This window comes from Zalophus californianus, chromosome 3 (genome assembly GCF_009762305.2).
Source record: "Zalophus californianus isolate mZalCal1 chromosome 3, mZalCal1.pri.v2, whole genome shotgun sequence".
NCBI classification, from domain to species: Eukaryota; Metazoa; Chordata; class Mammalia; order Carnivora; family Otariidae; genus Zalophus; species Zalophus californianus.
The window spans coordinates 7,465,377-7,479,340 of NC_045597.1; positions in this window are offsets into that span (position 1 = coordinate 7,465,377).

The following is a 13,964-nucleotide window of genomic DNA, read 5'->3' on the forward strand; positions in this document are numbered from 1 at the left end:
TACAAAGGTGCCTACAATTGCCACTGACATGCAACTTTGATGTACTCCTGTGTTACATTTTTTAATAGGAACAAATCAGTTGGATTTTAGCACTGCCTTACTAATTTGGCATCGCTTTTTTCCTTATTTAAAATCCTGACGCTATCAAAGACTTCTTATGGGTTTCCGGGATCACAAATATAAATACCAATATCTTTAAGAGAAAAAATCAGAAATAAAATTATGACTATAAACTTTGAATTTTTTCCCATTTGCTCTGAATTTGTGTCTTCATAAATATAATAACTGCATAGTGCCAATTTAAAATAAATCATCATATATCATCCAAATTAAAGAATGCACCATTTAGGATTAACTGTGGCTGAGAAACTTAAGAATCATCACTGGTTTAAACAGGATAGAAGTTGACTTCTCTATCCCACTAACAGAACTCAGAAAGAGCCAACTGGAGGGGCTGAAGCCTTGCACAGTGACAGGGACCACAGCTTCTCTAACTTTGTTGCTCCCCTTGTGCATATTTCCATTCCCAGGATCATCTCATGATTGCAGAAGGCAGATGGAGTTTGCAACATTTGACCTACATTGTAGCCAGGAGACAGGTATTGAGAAGTGTTGACTCTCTCCCAGGAAAGCATAAAACTTGCTTTCATCCCCACTGGCTAGACTAATCATGACACTCATAGTTATGAGAACATCTGGGAAATGTACCCAAATAAATTCATGGGGGGGATATTTTTATACAGAAAGGTACTAAAAGATAATGAGTAGAATCTGCCCCATTCTCCAAATTTTAGTTGTCATCAACATTTCATACACTGACTGTTGGTGGGAAGGCAAATGATGCAGCCGCTGTGGAAAACACTATGGAAGTTCCTCGAAGTAGTAAAAATTGAACTACCATATGACCTAGCAATCCAACATCTGGATGTTTATCCACAAGAATTGAAATTGGGATCTTAAGGAGATATAAACATCCCTTGTTCACTGCAGCGTAATCACAATAGTCAAGATGTAGAAACAACCTTACCATTGAATGAGCTGATGAATGTGTACAGAAAATGTGGCTTGGACATATAATGGAATATGCCCAGGCTTTGAAGAGAAGGAATCTGCAGTATGTGACAATATGGGCAAACCTTGAGCATATTTTGCTAAGTAAAATAAGCCAGTCACAGAAAAATGGAAGGAATTTAAAATATAAAAATCAGCATGTGCAGAAAAAAGAATGAGAGGACAGAGCATTCATACCTATCATCCGTCGAGCCCAATATCCAGTTTCTGTTTACTAAGACTTGGATGGGGAAAGAACATTGTCGTGTTTCGAAACATTAATGTCAAAGTGGACAGGAACAATTTTTGTCCCATGATGCATGATGGAGCAACGAAAACAGACATGGCTTCCTTGAGTGGCATGCTCAGCTGGCTTTTCTCCAGAGGACTTTTCCAAATGAAGACATGAGGAAATGAAACCTAAGTGAGAAGTGCAGTCTTGCCCGGCAGAGAGACAGAAGTAGTTCAGGCCTCACAAAATATCTTGAACCGAAGAGCAGGAAACATGAGAGAAGCAACCTAAAACTCTGCATGCAAATTTTCCCCAAATTATTGGTTGGCCCCTAAGCTGCAACTGTGCAGAAACCTAGCAGTAACCAACAGCTAGGAAGCTAAAGATCGGAAAAGGGTTTCAGTAGCTAGTCCCTCTTGGCGTTCAATGCCAGCTAGGGGAAGGTGTCAGGGTTAATATTTCAGGTTTTCAGTTGAAGCTGCAGTCAGGGCCTAGGAAGGAGGACTATACATAGGAATCAACTGTGCTCTAAGGGTAAGAGCAAAACCTAAATAGATTGGTCCTAATATATCCTAAAATCCTACATCAAGTTTCAGTAAATGCAAACACACTTGAGAAAATAAGCCATCCTAAGAAAAGTTTAAAAGATCAGTTACAAATAATTGTATGATAAGACCAAAAACATATGCAGGTTTTGGAATCACCAGATACAGAACAAAACATAAGTTGGCACCCTGCAGGATAGGCTAGATTGAGTTGTGGTGGTAACAGATAATCTTAAACCAAAGGTGACCCACCAGTATTTTTAGCTGTCAGAAAAATATCTTAAAAATAAAAGTGGAGGGGCGCCTGGGTGGCTCAGTCTGCCTTCGGCTCAGGTCATGATCCCAGGGTCCTGGGATGGAGCCCCACATCGGGCTCCCTGCTCGGCGGGAAGCCTGCTTCTCCCTCTCCCACTCCCCCTGCTTGTGTTCCCTCTCTCGCTGTGTCTCTCTCTGTCAAGTAAATAAAATAAAATCTTTAAAAAATTTTGAAAAATAGAAGTGGATGTATTTATTTAAATCAACATGTACATATTTAGCATCCTAATGCCACACTAGAGTTACTTTGTTCATTTTCTTGTAAGTGGAGAACATACCTGTTTGACGGCTCTTTGAACATAATAGTGCTGTAATACGATTGACCACCAACTTAGACTGTCCACTTTAAAAGCTTATGGGAAGGAGTACCTAGTAGGTTTGAACAGGTTACTGTAGGAATGAAACAACAGGGCTTCTTACACTGTTCTTCAAAATAAAATAACAGATTTCACCACAAAGGAAGGACCTTAATCAGATCTGATTCAGCAAGTCTGAGGAAGGCTGAAAACTTACTTGCATGTCAAACAAGTTCCTAGGTGATGCTGATGCTGCTGGTGTGGGGACCATATTTTGAACCCTATTTATATAGGGGAATGGAGAAAATGACAGGAAGTACTGTTAAAAGAAAAACACTTGGCAACAATTAGATGCATGAATAGGCAGAGCTGAAACAATGCAAGTAAAATTCATAGCACCTTGAAGGAAAGAATAGCTCTTGTCTGTTAAATCTGGTCAAAGAACAGTTCAATGGAAAGAATTCAAAGAATTGAGAAACCATGGTAAAATGAGTTCTGTTCAGTATGAATCAATTTAAATATAAAAGCAATACTAAATAACTCTGGGAAGTATAGTTACAGGATTGAATAACAATGTTACAGACCTTAAGAATGTAAGACCTAATATAATTAGGTGTATTTAGGTGTAAGTGCCGATGCATTAATGCCATTGTTTTCCATGGCAGAGAGGCTAATATTGAGATGTGACAATAAATAAAAACATAATGACCCTAGGGGCGCCTGGGTGGCTTAGTCGGTTACACATCTGCCTTAGGCTCAGGTCATGATCCCACGGTCCTGGGATTGAGCCCCGCATCAGGCTCCTTACTCAGCAGGAAGCAAGCTTCTCCCTCTCCCTCTGCCCCCCCTTCTCATTCTTTCTCTCTCTCTTTCTCTATCTCTCTCGATCACTCTCTCAAATAAATAAATAAAAATCTTAAAAGAAACACATCATGACCCTAAACATTTAATGGCTTTGAAAATTATCTTGATTTCCAAAATAATATCTTGTAAGAAATTTTACGTTCACTAGTTTTGTCCACTTTTTTCAGTTTTGTAATTATATTCATTTCAATTAAAATTAACATAAACATGTAATTTATTATTTTAAAATATCATATGTGATATGATAACATTTAAAATATACTTCAAACTATTTATTGTTCTGTCTACTTTACTGTCTATATTTATATATTTTCATCAGTGTATATTTATACAAAAACTTTTAGAATGTTATGTATCTAAAGTTCATCTCTATATTTCTGATGGAGAGGTTGGAGAGATTTTTCTTCTTTTATCTTCTACTATGTTTCACATTATTTAAATTCCTTATGTTGTGTGTATATCAGTTTTACACAAAATATTATTTTTCTAGGAAATGTAAACAAAATTTTAACAAAAAAAATCCTTGTGGGAAAAAATCTAATTGAACTATTTTGATAAATGAATTAAACATATCTTTTTCTGGGAAAAAAAATTCCAATGTAAATTATTTAGTCACATAAACCATTAGAAATATCTCCAGAGCATGTCATATCTGCAGTTAAACCATGTGGAACTCAACAGTATAGTTATGCAAAGGTAAAAGCTTGTGTGTGTGTCTGTGTGTGAGTTCACATCGGTTATGGTAGTGAGATTCTTAAGAAGAAAGCTAAAATCATTTTAAAACAAATTTTTGGTATCTAAGTGATACTATTTGGAGAAGTCCTATGTTTCCCTAATTTTTCTTAATTAACAGGGACTTATCACTGCTACTATAATCTTATAAGATGCAAAAATATATTGTTAAAAACACAGAAATAGAGCTACTCTGTTTAGAATATAGAAATAAGGAACCTCATGCACTTAATTCATCTCTTGCCGTGGGTTGGGCCTTTAGGTGCTCTGTGCACCACCAAGTTCTGTGGAATACATTGGCATATCTTTAGGTCTTGGAATGATCAATGAGTTAGAAAAAGGCTGAGCTTTGAGAAATAATCTCTGTCTTATTTACAAATCATCAGAGTATACTCACTTGCCCATTTCGGACCCAATTCACTTAATAAATTTTAACTTAGAGAGTTCTGTATTTAAAAATATTCTATTCCAGCTCTAGTTTTTCATGAATACATATGAGCAACAGAAAAACTGATAAAGAAAAAAAAAGCATATAGGTACTGAGTAATTTGACATTTTTCCCCAAAATAAATCATTATATATGTGTGTATTTATACATATACTTACATATATGTATATATATATATTTCTTTTAATTAGTGGAATATTCCATCAATAGTTCTTTGTTGCACTTTTCCTACTAAACATTAAATTGGTTAGTTCTGTGATTTTAATCCATTTCAATAACTTCCTTATGTCATTTAGACATAGGCATTATTTGTGAAAATAAATCAACAGACATATCCTGGTCCTATGTTGACTACTTTTTGGACTACAGAAAAATTATGTAACTTTACACTATAGAATAGTTTCCAAAGTGGATAATGTTGCCAGCCAGAAAAAAACATCAGGTGATTTAAGGAGCATACATATTATCAGAATTAACCTAAAATTTATATTTTTTCCCATGAAGAAATTTATACCATTTCAAGAACATAAAAATATAAATCTATCATGGGTAAAAAGCCTGGAAAAATCTAATTGTTAAATATGTAAGTGTTTCATATTACTTCAGCAATAAACAACATTTTGTAGGTTTCATAAATCTTCTCCAGGAAGATTTAATATTATACCATTGTTGTTGTTGTTGTTGTTGTTTTATAAAAGTAGGTAAACATTTGTCAGAGAAGCCCAAATATTGTCCTTTCAATTTTACTTTGAAACATGCATTTTTTTACCTAAGGCAAATAGTAAAGAATGGTAATAGGTCATTCAAGGATAAATTTCTGGGAGAATGTAATAATAAAAGAAGGAATATAAATAACACAGAGTTAGATTCAGACTCCTAACATCTCTTTGTGAGAATGCAGTAGGCCATGGACACACATGTCGTTTGGGAATCACATGGCCAAGATTACACCACAAGGAGACTGTATTAGTTGCTGGGGTTGCCATGACAAACTACCACAAATTAAGTAGCTTAGACAACAAAAATTTATTGTCTCCCAGTTCTGGAGGCTGGAAATCCAAGATCAAGATGTTGGAAGGGTTTGTTCCTTCTGAGGGGTGTGAGGGGAAATTTTCCATGTGTCTGGTGGTTGGCTAACAATATTTCGTGTTCCTTAGCTTGTAGATGTATCACCTCCACTCTAATTTCTTCTTCAGCTTGCATTCTTTCCTTGTGTATATCTATCCCTAAATTTCCCCTTTTTATAGGACACCTATATTGGTGTTAGGGACCTACCCTACTTCAGTATGACTTTGTCTTACCTAATCACATTGCAAGTGACCCTCTTTCCAAATAAGGTCACATTGTGAAGTACTGTAGGTGAGGACCTCACATATGGATTTTGGGGTACACAATCCAACACGTAACAAAAATTCTGAGTTAAATTGAAAAGCTCTAAAATATGACACATAGCTACTAATCTTTTCCCTGGAATCCAAATAGTAACTTTGGTTCCTATGTCAATCACAGGATAGTTAGACAATTTTTAAGGCAAGGATTGCAGCAACAATGCCAGTGACACCAGATGTAGGCATTGCTAGGAGACAAGAGCCTGAAGTCAAGGAGACTGATCTTCCTTTAACCTCGTATGATACCAACCCCATTGTATAAGCCAAATAACACTGGATTCAAAATCTGGAACATATGGAAGATGCCAGGGACCCAGGCTTACTTATAAAGTGAACTAGTAGTCATAACAATGTAAGTAGGAGGAAGAATGTGCAATGGGTAGAATCTGAGCAGTCTTGCTACTAGGTGAAAAATCCCAACATGGGATGAAAAGATCTTTATTTATATTACCCATGGAAATAAGGATGACAGTTGCAGACTTGCCTGACCTTGAAAGACGTGGATTAGGGTTAAGCTATGTGCCTGGGCATATCTGATAAAATCTAATGCACTAAGTGCAATCTTATTGGTGCTTTACGAATACAAAAAGGATACTTGAACATCACAGGAATAGCTTGCTTGGCCTACGATATAATTTGCAAGCCAAGGCCCTGACACACACCACAGAAGTAATGAGGTGTGTCCATAAACACTCATGTCACAAAGGTTTGGTGCTTCCTTACACAAAGTACGATTTCCTTAAAAGGGACGAGGTAAGGAGAACAAGATGGTACCTCTCATTAGAAGATACCATTCTTCAGCAGCAGAATGAACATATTTGCTACAAAATCTGAATAAGCTCATTGTTATTTATTCTAAATGAGGACTAAAGGTGACCATCGCTGCATATTGGATCACACAATCAGGATTAAGAAGTTGATGACAAGTTAACAAAACTTATATAACTCTCGCTACCATTGCTTCTAAACAAAAACCATACTTCTCTGCTGCTGATGTTAAAATTTGGGCAAAATTTCTCACTGTGGGGCATTTCCAGTTGTCTTACTATCCCTAAGCAACAACATGGATATAGCAGTTGCATGGCTTTTGAAAGACTATCCCCTTTTGAGCTGAAGCAAAGGCAATCAGAACTTAAAATCAAGGTCAATCTTCTGAAGGTGCAGTTGGGGGGAGGGTGGGATCAGCTCTCTAATTGTTCATGTTTTTTAAATAGTCTTATTGACATATAATTGATATACAATAAAATTACACATGTTAAATGGGTAGAATTTGATGGATTTAGACTTGTGTATCACAGGTGCACTCACATGTCTAGTTGTTCTTACATAAGGTGCTATGTTGTATTTCTTTCATGTATCCTGAAACTTCATTTCCATCCCAGCAACAACTACTATATTTTTAATCCGCTTCTGGAGACCTAAGGACATTTACCTAGAATAACCTATAATTCTCCCAAGAAAGTTTAAGTCTCTCCATTTGAGCTCCAGATTAGTGAAACAGAGGGGGAAAATGGTGCTGACATCAGATTCCACATACTGGGCAATAATGGATCATGGTGATTACAGAATTAGGGAAATAAGAACTTCAGTGGAAGTAGAGGAACCATAGAGCAAAGCTCCATTTGCCATCAATCTTATGGATAAAAGATTGGTAACTACAGTCCACTATGGTAAAGAAGAACGAGAAGTGGTCAGATCCTTTAAGTAAGGAGAGATGATAAGCCCTGAATGGGTATGGGAAAGCACAAGTTTATCTTTGTGCACTGAGATAAATTCACACCAAGACTCATGTAAGTCTAGCTGACCAAATGTTGCCCCCAATTACCCAAATGCTGAAGGGACAAGAAGAGATTGGTCTGGTTCAGAGATGCTCCCTCCTCTTTCTGACCTTACTCTCCCACTAATCGAGCTCCTATGCCAACCAAGAACAATGACACAGACATTATTTTGTCCCACCTCTTGATAACCATGCCTTGGAAAAACACTAGGAACAATGGAAGAACAATGACACATGTGAGAACATTGGTAGTATCGACCAGGGAACTTGACTGACTCATTAAAGGACTCACATTGGGTGTAACTTACCCTTGGAGGTGTTCACAGTCCAGACAGAAAAGTTGGTCAGCGTCATCTCCCTCGGGACTCTAAAGATCAAGAGTGCTGACTAGTTATTGCCCAGTTTTTCAAGGATTCAAACAAGGACAGTAGACATCTGGAGCAAACCTCACTTGGCAACTTAGAAACTTAGGGAAGATTTATCTTTTCTCTCCTCCTCACAAACCTGTGACTCCAATACTAGAATTTTATCAGTGGAGGGTGGGAGAGTCTAGCAGCTCATGTGGTGACTAAAAGTATATATTGTTTGGCTGTCATAAAGTTTGGCAAAATATTTTAGCCAATCAGTTTGCATCCTGGGGAACAGCGGTAAGATGGGAAGCCAGTTTTACTTTGGAGCAGTAATTGTAACCAAAGCTTTAGTGGGTAGGGAGTGGCACCTCCAGACAATTTGAAGCACCAATAAGTTCATTTACACCAACAAAAATATTGATATTGGTGATAGGCCACTGTGACTAATCAGTATTGATGCTGTTTATGTGAAATAATGCTATTATCCAGCATCAAGGCACACTGCTCATTCCAGAGCTGTATTCTAAGTTGCACAAATAAAACACCACACCCTGGATGAATACGTAAGAGAATAACACCATAGCTAAGTGTCTGAGGCAAGGCTTTCCTAAATGCAAGGCTTTTGTCTTAAAGGAGACGGCTCGTATGATGGTAAGAGTACATAAAGAAAACACATACACTGTGGGGGGTCTCAATAGCTTGCCATTTTACCACGAATTGTAAGAAAGAATATGATATATTCCCAAGCTCAGAGATCTTTGACTGGTTCCTGTCCATCAGAGAAAACTCCTCCATTTCACTTATATATGCTTCCGTAAGTCTGGAACCAAGTGGAGGGCACTAGTACTTCTAACAAGTAGGTCATATTCACTAGACCAAAAGCATTTGCCTCTCATGGCAGGTGCCACAAATAGACTCTAGGTATGAATGGACAATTGGGACCCACTCTCAACTATAACTTCTGGTTATGTGAATCATGTACATATACTTGAGGGATTAGGTTGGGAGCTGTTCCTGGGATCATCTACCAAGGAGCTACTTAAAATCTATTTTGGAATCAGAGGAGAAATGACTAAGAAATAGGAGTTTTATTTTAAGCATTGACTAGAATCATGAAATATACTTATCAGATCAGGAAATCTGGGCCAACTATATGGCAGATGCCACAGGATCCCAAGGAAAAGGGTCAGGAGAAATGTAGTGCTCCTAAACCACAGAGCCCTAGGTTTTATGATGAGTGATGAGTATGTGCTCTAGCGGGAAGAGATTGTTTTACTTAATAACCCAGACAATTCTTACAGCACATGGGATTTAGCAAAACACATTAGAAAGAAGTGGCTAAGTTTTGGATTAGCCCTTGAAAATGTGACCCTGGTTTTCCTCTATTTTGGGAACATGGGACCCTATATGTTGAAAGGGGCTTTTTTGTTTTGTTTTGATAGAACAAACAGTTATTTAGATTCTTACTTAATAGATGTTGTCACCATTTTGAAGACATCACCATGTATATTAATTCCTCTGAGGTTTGAGTCGTTTGGAGAGAGAACTAGCTCTCCCTGTCCCAGTCAAGCGGTTGTATAGGTCATGAATAAGCCCGTATCTTTCGCAGCCCCTTGTCTCCATGAAAAGCTCTTTTATTAAGTTAAAAGGGTTTGGGCTTTGCAATTCAACTAGAAAACCAATACCCAGAATTCATAGTTTTGTATGACTGTTGGTGCATGACAGTCCAAGAGTGTCATTTCTGCTAATTCGCTAAAGAGTGAACTTGGGCCCCCACAAGTTCTAAATACTGGCATACTTGATACTAAAAATCTTCAGATAATATAACAATGATATCCAGAAAGATAAACTGATCATTCAGTTTTTCTAGAGTAGCAGCTTACAAACTGTAGTTTTTGAAACTGTGGGATTCTTCTGAGGTGCCTTTGGAACTGGCCAAGAGACAGCACACAACACAGCTCTGAGACCCATTCTCTATTATACGACTTCAAGAGGCAATGAACACACACACACACACACACACACACACACACACACACACACATTCATGTGCAATCTCGAAAACCATTACTCTAATATCTCTCAATCATACCATTTTATTAAGTCAGACCATCTGACATCTACGTAACTAGATCACAATATGTGGCCTTTATAGAAATGCTTCTAGTGAATGGCATTTTGAACACTATGCTCTTAGTTTAAATCTAGAGCTGTTAGAAGAAATACCATGCAAATCTCATACATATTTCTCTCATTGTGGTAAAATATACATAACATAAGGTTTATCAACCATTGTTAAATGGATGGTTTGGTGGCGTTAAGATACCTGTGGTGCAGGTATCACCATTACCTCCAGGACTTTTTCATCTTACCCAACTGAAAGTCTGTAACCATGAAATACCAGCTCTCATTCTACTCTCTCCCCAGCCTCTGGCAACCACCATTCTACTTTCTGTCTCCAGGATGTAACTAGTCTATGTACTTTATGTAAGTGCAATTAGACAGTGTTTGTCCTTTGGTGTCTAGTTTATTTCACTTAGCATAATGTCCTCAAGGTTTCTCCGTGTTGTAACATATGTCATTTTTTCTTCCTTTTGAAGGTTGAATAATATCTCATTGTATGCATATATCACATTTGCTTATCAATTCATCTACTGATGGATACTTGAGCTGCTTCCACATTTTGGCTATTGTGCATCATAGTACAATGAACATGAGTGTCCAAATAACTTTTTGAGTCCCTGCTCAAACTTTTTTGGGTATATCTTCAGATGTGCAGTTTCTGGCTCATCTGGTAATTTTATGTTTACTTTTTGGAGGACTTGCCATACCATTTTCACATTTGCGCCCCATGTTACATTCCCACTCATATTGTTTTATGACAAATACTTTTGTGGACATTTACTACGTTACATGTACACACGTAACCACAGCTACACTCATGTCCACATTGATATCTTCTCTTCACAAAGCAAGGCCATAGGGGAAATTCTTGCATTAAAAAATTATCAGCAATGGATTTTCTTCTCCAAAGCAACCTGTTTGTTTCCCCCCCGCCATTGGACACTATGAAACATGTGTTTATGTTTTGCTTTTGGCTTTGATCTATACGAAGTGAGAGCCAAGATTCTAGCCCACGTCTACCAAGCCCACACCTAACACTTTATGTCTAATTTTTCCCTGGTATCAACTTGCTATCATAACTTTATTTTTTCTTGCACAAATTTGTTCAGTTTCCTCTTAATCATGAACCACATGAATGTGTGTAAGCAGTTGTTGGAATAAGGCAGGCTACACATAAATAAACACACAATATTTAAATTGCTTCATCATTACTTTCTATTCCCTTGGAATATCTTGGAGTTTGAAAAAAAAATCTGCATCTTGCCTTTTTTCCAAATAGAGTTAGAATTATAATGGGGATGGAATTTGTTTGAAATAATTATACTTGTTTACTTTGTGAGAAGTTGAAATCTGGTAGAAATCAAAGAGACAAAAAAATTTAAAACAAGCTTTTTTCCTCTCTTCCAGTTGCTAAGAAGTTTGTATATATTCTTTTAATTCTGTTGTTGAATAAATTACTTTCACGCATAAGAACAGAATTGTGTTTCCTCCTCAGTGCATCAGCTTCACATTTGATGTTTTCAATGAAACTTTGGTGACCAGGCAAGGGGAAAGAGTTTTTAAAGGGGTTTCATTTTTTGGAGAGCTAAATTGAGCTTTTAGGGTGGATTTCTAGGGGTATTTTCAGGAAGCCTTCACTTGAGAGCACCTGGGGATTATTGAAAGTAATTTCTTTGAGTTTCAACTGAGCTTCATGTGTTTGTATGTGTGTCCACATCTTCCCATTCCTCCTGAGTAAAGTCAATGTGTGACCTTGATTCGTACAAGATTCTAGAAGGACCTATGGTGATCTGTATAGGTCTTTATGAGCTCATGGATTTAGGGCTCAGTAGGGCACAGATAAGGATTTCGTGCCATTGATTATTGCAGAGCACACAGCATTTTTTTAATTGTTCTATTTACCCAAATTAAATTATTGTGACCTTTACATATCTTTGTGGAAATCTGTTCATATTGCACTTGAAGGTACAAGCCCTAATTACTCCCGTGTATGGTCCTTGATAAAGAAATTAGTATAAGAAATTTAATCTTGAATATTAAGAAATATATGTACATTTATACATGTACACTAGGTTTATTGATTTATAATAAATCAAGACATATAAATTTATTATTTGACTATTTATTATATGTCTATACTTATATCTATAAATGTAGATATAGAGACTGAGTATATACTGTATAGAGGACACTCTCCCATTGGTTTTTGGCCTGGGTTAGCAATCACTTGGCAACGTCTGTCTTATGAAGAAATTGGCAGAACCAGAATGCAAGCTTGAAAGGGATGTGTGAGACAAACATGCTTCCTGCCCTGTTGAGTGAGTTGGGCATGTTGAGCCTTGAGGTTTATATTAGAGAAACAAATACAAGTAGCCTCATCAATACAGGGAGTTGGAAAACCACTGCCTGAAAGCAAAGGTAGGTCAGGAACCAGGATAGTACCCAAAAGCCCCAGAGATGAGGGTGCTCTGATTGACTTTGATTGCTGCATAACAGAATCAGATGTAGCTGAGGAAAAAGATTCACCACAGGAAGTACAAATGTGCTCCTATCTTCTTAACCTGCCAATTAATTGCTTAAGCTGTACATGCCTTTTTGAGCAGGTGGTTCTTGTCTATTTCCTGATCAAAAAAATATACCCACCCAGCCTAGGGACCTATGAGATTAACTAAGTCCAAGAGATTTCCGTTCAGGTAGAGGAGGAGACAGGACCAAATGGGTAGCAGGAGCACTGATTCAACATCTGCCACATGGGGCTTCTGGCAAGCACTACTTCTCCAGAACTTTGAGCACGCAGGCCAGTGCTAACTGCTTAGCTCCCATCCAAACAATGGTTCCATGTCAGTAGTTGGTGATTGGTTCGCAATCATACCTGTAGCCCTATTTCCCAGACCATGCTGTTGAGCTAGAATAGCTGAGCCAGGAGGCCTAATTGCCATAACCAAAGCCTTAAACCCTCTTAATGTACTTTAGTAGAGAATGGTCATTCTTCCAGAATCCAACACTGTGTTTACCTTATACTAAAACTGAAGAAGACTGGGAACTCTGTCATATCCTCCCCAAAATCACATCCCTGGAATCTTGTAGATTTCATAGATAAATGGAAGTAAAGTTTTATGAGCCCTCCACAAAATAAAATGATCGCTTTAGTCATTAATACTACATTTTTTATCATTTCTGTAAAAGTCTATAAAAGAAAGGTAGAGTGCGATGGATTAAGTGAAAACCTGTGTCGTCATTTTCAATGTCAAGAAACAGAATATCTTCAAGACCTTAGAATCCCCAAAACTATATCTTTCCAAGTCATCACACCCTCCATGTCCCTGGAGGTCATCACTATTCTGTCCTTGATGGTATGCGCATCTTTGCTTGTCTTTTTTATTTTATCACTGATGTATCCATCTCCAAACTCTCTAGTCTTATTTTTGTACTTTATATAAATGGAATAATATAGTATAATGCAATACAGTACTTATTCTTCTATCAGACTAATTTTGTTCAGCATTACATTTGTGAGATTGATTCATGTTTCCATTTGTGGCTATAGTGAGCATAGAACACTCCATGTACAGTTTCACATTTTATGACTATACCAATATTTAATTATCTATTCCACCTTGCTAGACTTTTTATTATCCCCCCACCTTTTTTTTTTCTATTTCAAATAATGTTTCCTTCGTGTGTAGCTTTTATTCACGTATGCCTACATTTCTATTTAGGTATACACTTGGGAGTATAATTATTAGATCACAGGATAAGCTTTTTTTCAACTTAGAGGATAATGTCAAACAGTATTCTAAAATGATTGCACCAAATGTAATTCTCACCAGCAGTGTATGTGAA